Source organism: Rhinolophus sinicus, chromosome 10 (assembly GCF_057876585.1).
Source record: "Rhinolophus sinicus isolate RSI-liver-muscle chromosome 10, RSI-T2T, whole genome shotgun sequence".
In the NCBI taxonomy this organism is placed as follows: domain Eukaryota; kingdom Metazoa; phylum Chordata; class Mammalia; order Chiroptera; family Rhinolophidae; genus Rhinolophus; species Rhinolophus sinicus.
In genome coordinates this window covers 9,265,903-9,280,158 of record NC_142510.1, presented here as the reverse complement: position 1 = coordinate 9,280,158, position 14,256 = coordinate 9,265,903, and positions in this window count along the sequence as shown.

Here is a 14,256-nt window from a genome sequence, read left to right as displayed (position 1 = left end):
CCAGACCTGTCCTGTTAGCCCTCCTGAAATATAGTGACAACCTTGGGTATTGGCAGATTTGGCGTTGTCTTAGGTGGCCTGGTGTGAGGCGCACAGGAAGATGGGTTTTGAGTTAAAAATGGAGCTGTTTTCATTTCTGGCTCTGGAACTCAGCAGATGAGTGACCTCAGGCAAGCCCTTTTTGTTTCCCTTTTTTGCCACAAAATCTCCTATTAATTATAAATTATGCATTGTTTTTATAATTTTTTTTTTTTTTTGGGAATATACTGGGGAACAGTGTGCTTCTCCAGGGCCCATCAGCTCCAAGTCGTTGTCCTTCAATCTAGTTGTGGAGGGCGCAGCCCAGCTCCAAGTCCAGTCACTGTTTTCAATCTTTAGTTGCCGGGGGCACAGCCCACCATCCCACATGGGAACAGGAAGATGAAAAGAGGAAACGGTTCATAAACAAATGTTTGCTGTGCCATCAGAAACAGTGGGACACAGAGAGGAATTTTAACAAACAGACTTGCTAGGTTCCTCTCTGTCTATCACACCCTAGTTCGTATTATATGATAGTTATCAATGGTAATAGCTCCCTTCCAGGAACAGATCCTCTGTCTAAATTCTTTTAGGGCAAGTGGAAGGTCAAAGGTTCTTCCTGAGTCTTTGTTTCCTAAAAATAATCAGACTAAAATAATTCTCATGCCAAACAAATACATCTCAGGGTGGCAAATTTCGCTCCCCTGATTAAGGGGGCAAGTGACTTATGCCCCTGTAACAGACAAGGGGGGGTGAAGTAGCCTGCCCAAGGTCACTTAGCTAGCACAGGACAAGAGGGGTTCAAGCCCAGTCTGTCTGACTTTAAAGTACATGGTTTAGAAACTGTGTTAAACTGTCTCCCTTACCTAAGGTGACCAACTCAAGCTTGTTTTCTGGGGGATTTTCCTGGTTTTAAAATGGAAAGTCCAGCATCCTATGAAATCACCCCATCCCGGGGAAGGTAGGATGGTTTGTCATTTGACCCCAACCTGAGCCTCCTCACCTCAGGCCCCACCCAACATCTCAGACGCCTCTCGCTTCCCCAATCAGAAAAGGAGTGTCCCCGCATCCTGCGCCCTCTTCAATTCCTGACACCTGCCTTTTTGCTTCCTTCTTGCCTGTGCAATCCTGGGTGCTGTCAGCATCTCGTTTGTTCCACTTTGGAGATGTCCATGGCACTGCAGACGGCCACTGGTGCTGGAATTCCCTGCCTCCACCCCAATAGCTGAGATCTCCTTGGGGTCCCTGGGAGGAAGGAACAAAGTAGGAATCCCACCTGGTTTTCAGACTTTTAGGAAACTTACTGTCCTCTTAATACCTCCCAGTAGCACCAGGGAAGTAGGCAACGCCTTCTCCTTACTGTGACATCTTTGCTGGATCCCTCCCATCACCCTAAAAACTGAACCATCGTGATAATAGGATATTGACAGGGAAGATGGGAGTACCTAATATCCAAGGGATTTCCCATCTTCCCCCCACCCAAAATCAAACGTGTTTGTCCTTAAGGATCTCACCTTTTTAAAAAAAATACATTCTTGGATTCTTAAACTAGAATGTCCCTGACCGTTATCATTTCAAAACCTCCACTCAGATCACAGGACTGCAAACATCTAGGCACCAGAGACGCTGTTCAGAACTACACAGGTTCTCTCCAATATGCAGCACAGACGGCTGCCTAGTAAACATGGAGAATGCTGAAAAAGAGAAAAAGGCACACCAGCTGTCCCCGGGTGTTGACTGAACCAGTGCAAAAGCACAAAAGAACAAGTATATCAGAAACACCTAGACAGCTTTGCTACAAACCCAAAGAGGTCATTGTATGTGCCTGGTTCCAAATGAGCGCTTCCCCTTGGCAACTTCTCCAAGCTTGACTTCCAAGGGATTTTGAAGATACCTGGCCGAGCACAGGGGAAGTGGCCCTGCATTGTTGAACAGCCACAGTCATGACTTTACACAACGTTTACAACTCAGGCATTTGGGGGAGCAACAGGTAAAGCAACCAAAAAAAAAGAAATTTTTTTTGTTGTGTGTGTGAGTGCTCTAGTTGCTCAAAGCTGGATATTAAACAAAAACTCTCAGCGCCCCACATTGCTGGAGGTTGGTGTGCATTTGTGATACACAACAGGAATCAAATCAATATTCACCCAAAGAAACAAATTAGGAATGAGCCGTTCGTACTTAGCCAAGCGTGTCGAGCCCTCCGAGGACGCAGAAATGAAAGCTTTCCTCAGTCCTCTGTGCATGCCCCAGAGAACACCTAAAAGCTCCCCAAGGTTAATTCCAGAAGAAAAAAGACCTTTGGCAATTGTGATATTGTGAGAATTTCCATTAGATAAAGTTAATGGGATTTTTAAAGTTACTTCTTGGTTATTAGGTCCATGCTGGGAAAACAATGGAAAAAAAATCTGGTAAAAATGCTTTTCAAAATTAATGGGAAATAATATTGGGGAGTAAAATAATCCCCGATAAGTGAGATCTCATGTTCTGGAAATGGCTGTGTTGGGTAGATTTTTTCCATAATGTCAATGATTAATATGGTTAACACGGACAGTAATTGGGAATGCCAAAGAAGTCTAAATAGTTGTCTAGTCACAGAGCCTAGGAAGAGGGGGATTGTGGGTAAACCATTCCCGCCTTTTTTAGCAGCTCAGCTAATTACCTTATGTCACTCCCTTGGCAGGTTCTGTGAGTTGAGGGGGATAGTGTGTGGGTTAGTCTCAGGCAAAGAATCAGAGTCAAGATTTCCAGTTGTATGGGAAACTGGAGCTTGGCAATCCCATTTGTTTTCTAACCTGGCTGCCCCTCAGAATTTCTTAGAAAATTGAAAAAATTTTGAGATGATTAGAAATTCCTTCAGACCTACTAAATCAATGTCTTTGAGGTTGAGGCCCAGAAATCAGTATATAAAAAAAGATTTCCTATGTCAAAGTAGTCATTACCTACGTGGTGTGTGTGTGTGTGTGTGTCTGCGTGTGTGTGATATAGGTATACTGTATGTTATATTTCAATTTAAATAGACATTCCAGGTGATGCTCTAGAAGGAGCAGGTCTTTGGGAAAATGGGGCTAGTCTCTTTTACAAGCAAGAAAACTGAGTCCCTTGATGCAAGGGACTTGCTTACTGCCACCCGCACAAGGCCATAACTAGAGGCTTGTGTCTAGACTCAAAGGGTAGGACCTTCTGCTCCAGGCCAGGCCACAGCTTGTGAAGCAGTTCTGGAAACTTCTGCAAAAGTTTTACGCCACTCTTCACAAAGCCCAAAAAACACTATGGAAGAGCTGGCTTATTTGGCAGATTGTAACGGTATTATCAACTTTGATAGCCCTTTAAACAGGCACTCCCCAGAAGCTCCTAAATGCAGAGGTATCATCCCCTCCTCCCACTGAGTGGTCGCCATGGCAACTGGATGAAGCCCCCCCCCTTTTTTTTTTTGCAGCTGATGGTTTATCATGTAACATTTATGGAGCATTAACTACGTGGCAGGCACCTTTCTATCTCTAAGAACTTCACACCTACATCCCAAGCATTAGGACTTATTAATGCCTTTTTACAAATGAAGAGGCCCCTTTTGCAAAACCGAGGCTCAGAGAGGTGAAGAAGGTCAACCAAGATCACACAACTTGAAAGTACCAGAGATTTATCGAATCATTATGGTGTACGCCTGAAATTAATATAATGTTATATGTTGATTATATCTCAAAAAAAGGAACCTAAAAAAAAGTATCGTAGATTCAAGCCCAGGTCTTTGTGGCTTCAAGGCTCATATCCTTTTCTGTGTTTATATAGTGCTCCTCATGTATTTCCCATCATGGCCAAAGAACTTCGGTGACGCTTACTCTAGTTTAGAAACCAACCCGTTCTCTGGGTTTAAAAAAAAGAAAAAACATCCATGAGTATCTTTTTCAGGTGAAAGTAAGCTTCAATGATATGATTTACTACTTCATAAAACTTGCAAAAATACTGAGTGGGGAGGGAACAAATCACACAGAGAACTCGTTACAGTGGATCACAAAGAACTTTGAAATCAGAGAATTCTTGGTTGTGAGCAGGCCTTGGTGAGGTGGCATTAGAGTTAATGAAGTCTTTTATTCAACGACACTTTCCCGAGTATGGAGGTCAAGTTCAGGCATTTGTAATCAGTTGATAAAAGACATGTGTGGGCACCCATGTGGGAAATCTACGAATATTATCAAATAATGATGTAGAGTATAATTAAGGTTGAGCTATTAAGCACTAATTAATTAAGCTGTCAGATTTTAATCAAGGAATTGATTGTCTCTTGTATAGACCTCGGATGGTTCCACATCTTTGCAAAGCTCTGGAATCCTCATTTGCAAAGATTAGCAAATTAAAGGGCCACACTCCAGCCCAAAGAGGCAGTGAGCTTTCTGCTTCTCAGAGAGTGCAGACCCAACAACGCTCCGATTTGTACAGAAGGCCAAAAAGGCTGTGGGTTCTCGGGTAGGACCAGACCCAAAAGCCATTCTTAAAATTCAGTTCCTTGGTGGTCATTGTTCCGATTCAAAAAACATTTCTGTAGTACTTAGTCTGTGCTTGGAAATCAGTCATCCCTCAAAGCAACCCACTTCACAGAAGAGGAAACTGAGGCTGGGAGAGGAGGTGGGACCTACTCAAGGTCCTATAACGGAAGCCAAACTTCCTTGGGGGAGGGGAGGTGGTATTGGGTGTCTATTCCATGAGGCTGAGTGAACTGTACTGTACCCTCTTTGGTTCTTGAGGATACAGCTTTTGATGCATTTTGCCTCAATACTACCTCTTATTGCCAACCTCTGTTCCCACAGCACAGAAAGCCCTTGCCTGGTAGAAAACACACTTTTTTTTTTTTTTTTTTTAATTTTAGTTTCAGGTGTACAAAGCAACATAATAGTTAGACATTTACACCCCTCACAAAGTGATAACCCACCCCCCAATCTACTACCCCTCTGACATCGTATATAGCTGTTACAATTCCATTGACTCTATTCCCTGTGCTGTACTTTACAACCCGTGACGATATGTATATTTAATTAGAGTTGACATACAATGTTACTCTCCTTCAGCTTCAGGTAAAACACACCTGCTTTTGATCAGGTTTTGCTTCTTACTAGCTGTGAGAACCTGCACAAGTTCTTTAGTTTCCTCTGAGCCTCAGCTTTCTCATCTGCTATGTGGGAGCAAAGCCACCTGCCTTACAGACGGTGACAAGATACAATAGTTACATTGTATCGCGTGCTTCCTGTCTGCCAGGCAGGGTGCTAAGCACAAAACGTTCATCAATTCACTTGCTCATCACAATAACCTCTGAGGCGGAGCTGTCCCATAGAATGTTCCGTAAGGATGAACATGTTCGGTCTGTGCTGTCCAATATGGGAGCCACCGAGCACTGAACATGTGGCTGGTACAAATGAGGAAGGAATTTTAAATTTTCTTTAATTCTCATGAGCTAAAATGTAAATGGTGGCTACAGTATTCACATAGCTCTCGTGACATTCTCACTGGATTCAGATGTGACGGATGAGGGCTCAGAGAAACCACGTGACTTGCTGATAGTCCCACAGCTTGTAAGAGGCAAAGTTGGGATTTGAACACAGGTGAAGTGAGTCCCAACGGCTATGCCAGCTAAACTTGAGATCAGGGCCTATCAAAGCAGAGGTCAAAGGTCACATCTCAGCACTGTGTTGATGTGCGGGCTTGCTGCCTGGTAGCTCCAGCACTCCATCCCTTCGGAAAGGCTGAGGGGCCCAGCAGAAACCAGGCCATCTTACCATGTCCCAGTCATGCTCCTGCCACCAACCTCTGCTGCTCTGGGTAAGTCATCGGTTTATAGGTTGGAATAGACTTGGCTGGTGGGCTGGCGGAGATGACCCTGCAAGGGCGGAGATCAATTGCATGGTCGGTGTTGGCCGCTGGGCTAGCGTGAGCCCATGCTTTGGCTTTTGGTCAGTGAGGAAGAGAGCTGGTGTCCAGGGAATGATGGTTGTGTGCCCGATGCCATGTGGTTCCTTTACGCGAAGGTTCTCATTTAATGCCATAAGGTAGGCGTTGCCACCGCCCTTCTAGAGATGAGAAAAACGAAGCCCCCACAAGTTCCATGACTTGCCCAACGTTGCACAACGTGGAGGGGCTGACCTGGGGGCTGGAAGGTGGGCGTTTGGCTCTGTTATATATTAAGGCTTCAATTGCTTTATTTTTTCGCTGAACCTTTTCTCATGGCTGTGTCTCCTTATCAGTCATTTAGGTCCATCTCAAAGGTGGAATTGCCCTTTGGGATCCGTCTCCACAGGCAGGAAAGCAACAAGTGGAAAATGGGGTTTTGCTGACTTTGGCTGAGGCAGCTGTGAGTGGGGTGGGGGAAAGAAATGGAAAGCTGAGGAGGAATATGAAGATAGGGAAACGACCTTAGGAAAAATTGCGTATCCTCTCTGACCCTCAGTTTCCTCATCTGCAAAAAAAAAAAAAAAAAAAAAAGGGATCTTATTGGGAGGATTGATTACATGCATGAAAAATAATGAAGTATGAGGCTCCTTCCAGGTGTTTTGTAAGGGGCAGTTTCCTTTCTCTTATTCAGTTGGAAGCTGCAAATTCATTGCTTGACCTACAGCCAAGTCAGCCTGAAAACCTTGAAAATCCTGTGACTGATTTCCAAGCAGCAGTCAAACTCAAAATCACTCACAAGACTTCTTGCTCTACTTAAAAATTTCCCTGAGTTTTTCTTTTCCTTTTACAAATAGAAAAAAACATATAAAATGGGGGGAAAATGCTACTTATCCATACTCTGCAGATAAACAGTCCTAAGTAGTTCAACAGCAGGTGCGGAGAAGGAGAGGGTGGGTTTGTTTTTGTCCCATGCTGGGTTCACTATAATCCCTGGAGAAAGCAGGTTCCCTGAGAAATGCTGACACAGCTTATCTCTGTGTTGCTATGATACGTACGACTGTATTACATACAATCAGACCTGGAAATATGGAAGCTGAACTTTTAATGACCAAGCCCCTGCCTGTCTTGCTGGAGAGCCTCGGTCACCGTGTCCTGCTAAGTGCCACCATTTATTTTATTTCCTCGATGGCTAATGAGGCTAATTGATCGTCCCCCAAGAAACAATATTGCTTCTTTCTACTTGGAAGATGAGAGCAGGCTCCGCTAGACGAGTCAGTTTCTCAATGAAACACATGCTCAGGAGGGCAGCCAGGGGAGCTTGCTGTTTTTCTGTGTCTTTAGACAGGTCACTGAACAACCCTGGTTACAATGAGGACTTTCTTCCCCGCGGATTGGACCAAGGGTTCTAAGACCATGCATCTTAAACTCTAACATGCATATAACTCACATGGGGGTCTTGTTACCATGCAGATTCTGAGTGAGTGGGTCTGGTGTGGGGCCTGATACTCTGCATTTTATATAATGAGAACCCAGTAATGCTGATACTGTAGGTTCTTGGTCCTTACTTTGAGTAGCCAGCTTTGAAGACCCTTGAGAGTGCTTTGGAAATTGAGACTTATTGTACCATCGTGAGGCATTTTATATGGGAGATGCATGGACATTGCATCAGCTGCTCAGCCAGGGAATGCTTGCTAAGTGCCTTGGAGGTACCTGGTGTGTAGGAGACTTAGAGGCAGTGGCCCGGATTGTAACTCACTAAATTCTCTGGCAGTGGTTTCTGGGGTCCCATGGATCTTTCTAGAAAGGGAGAGAAAAAGCTTTGAGATGGCAAGGTTGTGGATGAGGCGGGGTCAGGATTCTAGCCTGCTGCAGAAACCAGCTTACTCGGCAGCCAGCCCACAAGGCGGTGGCTACAGCTTCTCACTGCTAAGGAGGTCCTGCTTCCTGGAGCATCACTATGCATGGCAGGGGATAGAAGCCTCGTCTGCTGCAAGCTGACCACTCTCTCTGAGGCTTGCTCCATGCCCCCAGCCTCCCACTCTTGCTCAGGAACCCCAGGCGGAGAATAAACATCACCCATGCCTCTGAGAGTTGGGTTGGGGTGCATTACACCAATATGTGGAGCAGTTGGGGTGTAGGGAAGAGACCAGTAGCTTTGGAGACTGCTGTCAGTTGCTTAATGCTATCTGGCCTCAGCTTTCTCATCTGCAAAATGGAACTATGAGCTTTGATTCAGAGAGGCAGGGCAGTGGAAGGCAGGAGCTCAGCAAGTCTAGATTTTGATCTTGGCTCAGCCACTTGTAAGCTGTGCCTTCCTGGGAAAATGACTTCATCTCTCTGATCCTCAGATGGCTTTTCTGTAAAAATGGAGGTAAATAATTGTGTCCAGACCTCATAGAGTTATTGTGCCAGGATTGCACAATCCTGGTGGAGCCAGGATTATGAATTTGGTAGTCTGGTGGCCAGCTCCTTGTTCTGAACTGCTTTACCAGAGACAGCTTCTCAGGATGGCAGGCTGGGCTCCTGACCTTGATTTCTATGCCCACCCTTTTGTCGGCTGGCTACAAGATCATGCTGCCCACAAGACTGAAGCCCTAGGAATCACCTGCCCCAACTCAACTCAAATACTTGACTCAGTTAAACTCAACTCAGCTCAACACAATCGACTCATCTCAGCTCAGCTCAACTCAACTCAAGCAGAACATGTGCCCAGGGATCTTAGGTCAGACGTGAGTGACTCCAATAAATGATGCAAAATTTGGAGGTTGTCTTTCATGCTTATTCCATTCCCATTATCCTGACGGAAATCTTATCTCCCCCATTCACATAAAACAGTACGAAGACATTATGTGTGCACAGCATGGTATAGTTTATAAATCGTTTTACATATGTGGCTTATTTATAATATGTTTTCTAAACTAAACCAGCTTGGAAGTAAAGAAAAGGGAGATCATACCGAGAATAATTGCAATAATACATACTATTAATTGGGCAGCTACTGTGTTCTAGGCATGGTGCTAGATGTTTAAGAAACGGTATCTCATTTAACCTGGCAAGTTGGGGAATGAGATTATTCTGGGCATTTTACAGATGAGGTACCTGAGGTGTGCATAGGCTGCATAACTTTTCGAAGTCACAAAGCTGATATGAGGCGTTGTGGTCTACTTCCAAAGTTGTATCATTCCAGAGTACCCTTCCTCCACGGGCTGGCCACCATCCAGGGAAACCAGTCTATGTCTCTTCAAGAAATCGGGGTTCAGGGGAACAAGGGATGACCAGAGGTGTGTCCTTCCATTCTCTGTGAGCCCAGAGATAAAGGCGCTCTAACCTCTGTGCCAGTTGAAGGCAGGTTTCCTGACCCAGGGAAGAGCCGGCACTATGGAAACACGAATTCTGTTTTATGATTTGGTTTCATATGATTTCATTCCTTACCCAAATATAAGATTCTCACTGAGCTGACATGACACCTGCAACCCTCCGTTCTCGCTGAATGGATGTCCTAGAGTTTGGGCTGAAAAATCATCTCCCTCAACCTCTTGCTTTCAGATACGCAGGTGTTAGTCTTAAGAAATAAAACCTCAGAGCCAGGTAGATGAAAGACTAGAGCTCAGACATCCACACAAGGCTTGCTGGGGTTAATGAAGTCAAACGCTTTAGAAGGAAGGAGGATTGAGATTTGGCTTTTAAAAATGAACATCAATCACATTATTGATTTTCTTTCCCCCCTCTCATTGTCGTTACGGTCCCTGAACTGTGCTTGCTGTGGGCTTCACATACCATACAAATTCTGTTAATTAAAACGCTAACTTAGATTGAACAGGAGACCTTGCTGTGGGAAGGGTGGGTGGGGCCCTTCGAGTGCGCCTGGAAATGGTGTGTTGCTGACTTTGGGCCCCTCCAATGAAAAACGGTTTTGTTGAAAACATGCTCAAGGGACCACTCTTTTTTTTTTTTTTTTTTTTTTGTCTGATTTCCAGTTTCTCACTTCTCACTTGCTTTGAGATGTTAACTCTGTCCAGCTCATGGCTCTGTCACTTCAATGTCAGGTTAGAATCCCTCACCCACCACTGGTTCTTAACCTCATCATGCCTCATCTTCCTTGTCCATTAAATTAGGATAATACTACCCAATGTACTGGATTTCAGAAGCTTGAATGAATATATGAAGGGCCTGCATTACTCAACAGTAGGTAACTTATTAATATTATTTTTTTGGGGGGGCATCTTCATAGCTATAGAAGAACTTGGTAACTATAGAGCAGGCTTTTCTGTTGGAGAATATTGGTTGGTTACCTCTCAGCTCTCAAATGATGTTACATCCTTTCCCTGCTGGGCCACCAAACCACCGGGTGGACTTGCAGACCTCACGGTGCCTGTACCGGAGTCATATTAGTGAGCAGGCCTGAAATGATGCCATGTGTGTAAAGCAGAGGCTGAAGACCTTCTCCCAAGTGCACCTTGATTTTTCCTGTGGCCACATTGTAGCCTGGAGGTACGGACTCTGCCTCCTGCTGTTCTGAGAGGTTAGGGCTCCTTTAGACCTTGGCTCAGGGGTGATGTGTGATCCTCTCTCTGGCCAATCCAACCGTCTTCTTGTCTCTCTTCTTGCACACAGCTCTTCTGCTCACACACAGACAAGTTAGAGCTCTAGAGGCGGGCATGCGGCTAGAAGAAAGGGCTGTAGGGCGAGACAGAACCAAGTTTGCATCTCAGCTCTCCAGCCCCACCTGTGTGCTCTCAGTTACTACACAGAGCCTCTCAGAGCCTGTTTTCTCAGCAGTAAAAAGAGGTAGACCATCCCACCTCTCCACAGCATTGTTGTAAGGAAGAAATGAAATGCATGTCAGACAAGGTCTTAGCTTAAGGCTTACATATTGCTGTTATTATGTCTTTTTTTTTTTTTTTTTTTTTACAAGAATCCCTACTTCCAACTGTTACTTGGCCTGTCTTGCTAAGATCTTCTGAGATGGAACACACAGAGGTCACCAAAACAATATTCAAAGTGAAATGCCTCACTCTCATTTGCCTTGGGAGCCCCAGGGTGACCAGGACCTTACGCTGCCATCTTCTTCACTGAGAAAAGAAGATTCAGGTGGGCCAATGCTTTCCGATGGGATGGCAGGTGTCATTAGTATAAGAAACCAGCAAAAAATAAATGCCGAACTCTTTGGCTTCCTGTCTCGAAATCTTTCATGATCTGTCTCTCACTTGCCGTTTGGCCTCCTCGCCTTCTGCTCCTGTTTATGGGCACGCAGAGCAGGAAGGGAGAGGGTGGATATTGTGAACTAGGGCTTGCTCGGGGGTAGTCAACTCCTTTAAGAGAGCCTTCCTGGAAGTCTCCCATTTGCATTCTCTGCCCCATATCTGTTTGCGTCTTATTAGCCTGAATGTGGTCATGGGCCACACCTGGCAAGGGCCTCTGGGAAATGTAGTCTTTTCGCTGAGTGCTGACTCTAGGTTCAATACTAGCAAATGGGGGGAAATCAAAAGATACTTGCATTTCTTCCACTGTCCCCACAAGCTTACCCAACACACAGACAAGCCAGGGTGGCGGGTGCAGGTTAGGGAGAGAATTTAAAACATTTTGGGAACCAAGCGCTGAACTTCAGGGCTGATATTCAACTTTTCTCTTCCAGTTCTCTTTGGAGATGGGAAATCAGCATGGCCTGGGGGATTCTTGTCTTTGTTTGCATGACCTTGGGTACTGTAACAGCAGGGGATGGAATGGTGGCCTCCCAGCTTCTTTCCTTTCCTCTGTGAGTCTAATGGAAGCATCCCTGCCTATGCTGGTACCAACCTACGCATGTGTTTGTTGTCCCCAGGCTTCTCACCACTGTCTTCACCTTCCATTTATAAATGTTTAAAAATATTCACTTGACGCACAGTGGGATTATAGACTCTCTCATTTCTGAGATGAAAAGCAACTAATGCATTATTCAAGAAAAATATTGTACATATTAGTGAACAAAGGATGGGTGCATTCATCCCTTATTAGGCATTCCAGTTTTTGCTACCTTCTTACTAAATGTGTTCTGTGAGGATTTTAATGATGGGTTTGTAAACAAAGGTGAAATCACACAGTAGTGTGTTTAGATGGCAAGATTAAGAGATTACTATAAAATCATCAGACTTCATGCTTGGGAGGTCATCTAGTCCACCCAGCGCCTGGGCTGCTTCTACCTATTCAACCAAGTGAGAGTTCAACCTTGAACTCTTCCAATGATGGGGAACTCACTACCCCAATTTCACCTTTGGGGAGTTTCTGAGGAAGCTCATCTCATAATGGGCTGAAATTTTTCACCGTGTGGTCTCTACCCATTGGACTCAGTTTCTACATGAAACAATTCTGATCCCTTTTCTCCATGAAAGCCCTTTAGTTATGTTAAGATGGTGATCATAACCCATCTGGGTCATCTCTTTGAAAGGCTAAATATCTCCTGATTCTTTCGCCAACTGCCCACCGCAGAAAAGGAGAGTCAATTGGACCTAATGAATATTTATCAAAGAGCCTTCTCTTTATAATCCAGGCACTTCGATAAGCATAAGAATTTGTAGAGTACTCAACTAGCATGGTTCCAAATTCACGTCGACTCCGCACCTGTGTAGCCCTGTCTCCATTAGCTTACCCACCACATAGACTTTCTCACCTTCCTTCTTCAGTCTCCCTGGCTTTCTAGCCCTCCAACACGCCAAGCTCCTCCTTGCTTTAGAGCCTTCGCATACACTACCCTTACCATCTGGGATGCCTTCCCGAGATCTTCATATCTGCTGCCGGCTTCTCACCATACAGTTCTCGACTGAAAGACCACCTACTCAGAGAAGCCTTCTTGGACTTTCATCTAAACTAGGCTCTCAATCCCTCTTCTCGCCCATCGCTCTCCATCCCATTACCCTGCTTTATTTTTCTGTAGCACTTTGTATTAAACCAGTCCATTCAACAACTGCTTACTGAGCACCTACTATGTGCCAGCAATTGTCCTAGGGACTTGTGCTACATCGATGAGCAAAGCAATGGTCCTTGACTTTATAGCACCTGCATTCTCACAGCAGAGACAGGACATACACAATACACACATGGACAAATTTTCTGGTACGTTGGAAGGCGTTATGAGCGATGGCCAAAAAAAAAAAAAAAAAAAAAAAGTAGAGGATTAAAAGTGCCAGTGGGGCAGGGGTGCATATTAAAGGGGGGGTAAGTCTCTTTCAGAGATGAGATGTGAGCAAGGATGATTTCAATATATGAAATAATCTTTTTTATTTGTTGATATATTTATTGTTTGTCTTGTCCCTCTAGAATGTGTTCTGTGAGTGCAGGGACCTTGTCTATACTCAGTGACTGGCACACTGTAGGCACTCAGTCGATTTTTGTCACATGACTCGAATGCCTAAATGATATAAGAGGCCATGGCAGAAAGTTTTGTTCAAGGTATAATGCAAAACCCACCCATTTGTCACCTGTGTCCTCCACTTCCCCGTGTGAATTTTATTTGTACGTCTTGCCCCTCTCTGGTGGCCATGGAATGGCAACAAGAATTACACCCACTTCCAGCTAAGACATCCCATCCTGTAGCCAAGCAGAATTCAGTGGTGTCTCGGTTTTCAAACTTCTCCGTTGACTAACATTTCAGTTTACGAACGCCATAAATTTTATGGATCTATAGCATCATTACATAGGAAAATTCATGCTAAATTTGCAGTTTTAGGGGTTGATTTTAAAGGTCTGGAATGGATTAATCCATTTTGTATTACTTTCTATGGGGAAACTGTGCCTCGGTTTTCGAACGTTTCAGAACTTGACCGATCTTCCAGAATGGACTATGTTTGAAAACCGAGGTACCACTGTAACTGCTGTCCTTCTCACTCGGCAGGTGAAGACACTGAGGCGGCTCAGAGAGGCCCAAGGTCAGGCAGGTTTAGTGACAGAGTGTGGACTTGAGCCAGAATCCTTTCCACCAAAACGAGGACAGACGGCAAACCCATTCCCACTGGTTTTCTGCCCAATCTTTAGACCAGAGCTTCCCCGAGCAGCACAGATGATGGGCCATCCCTGGGGCCTCCTCCGAGCATGAACTTTTCCTCACCTTCCTCACCTACTCCAATGCTTGTACTGAGATGGAATTTTCCAGAGAGTGAACTTGCCGCTTCATGGCTCTCTGTGAACCCATCCTGTTAGGGCAAATCCTGTGAACCCATCCTGTTAGGGCAAATCCTGTTCAGCTTGGTGGATCCTCTTAAAACGAAACAAATAAATAAGCAGGAAGCTCGGAATAATTGACTTTTGCTTCTCAAAGCCAGTTGTTATCAAAACGAATCCTTCCCTCTGCCTCTTTTATTACATTTAACTAAATTGCCTTTTGGGTCT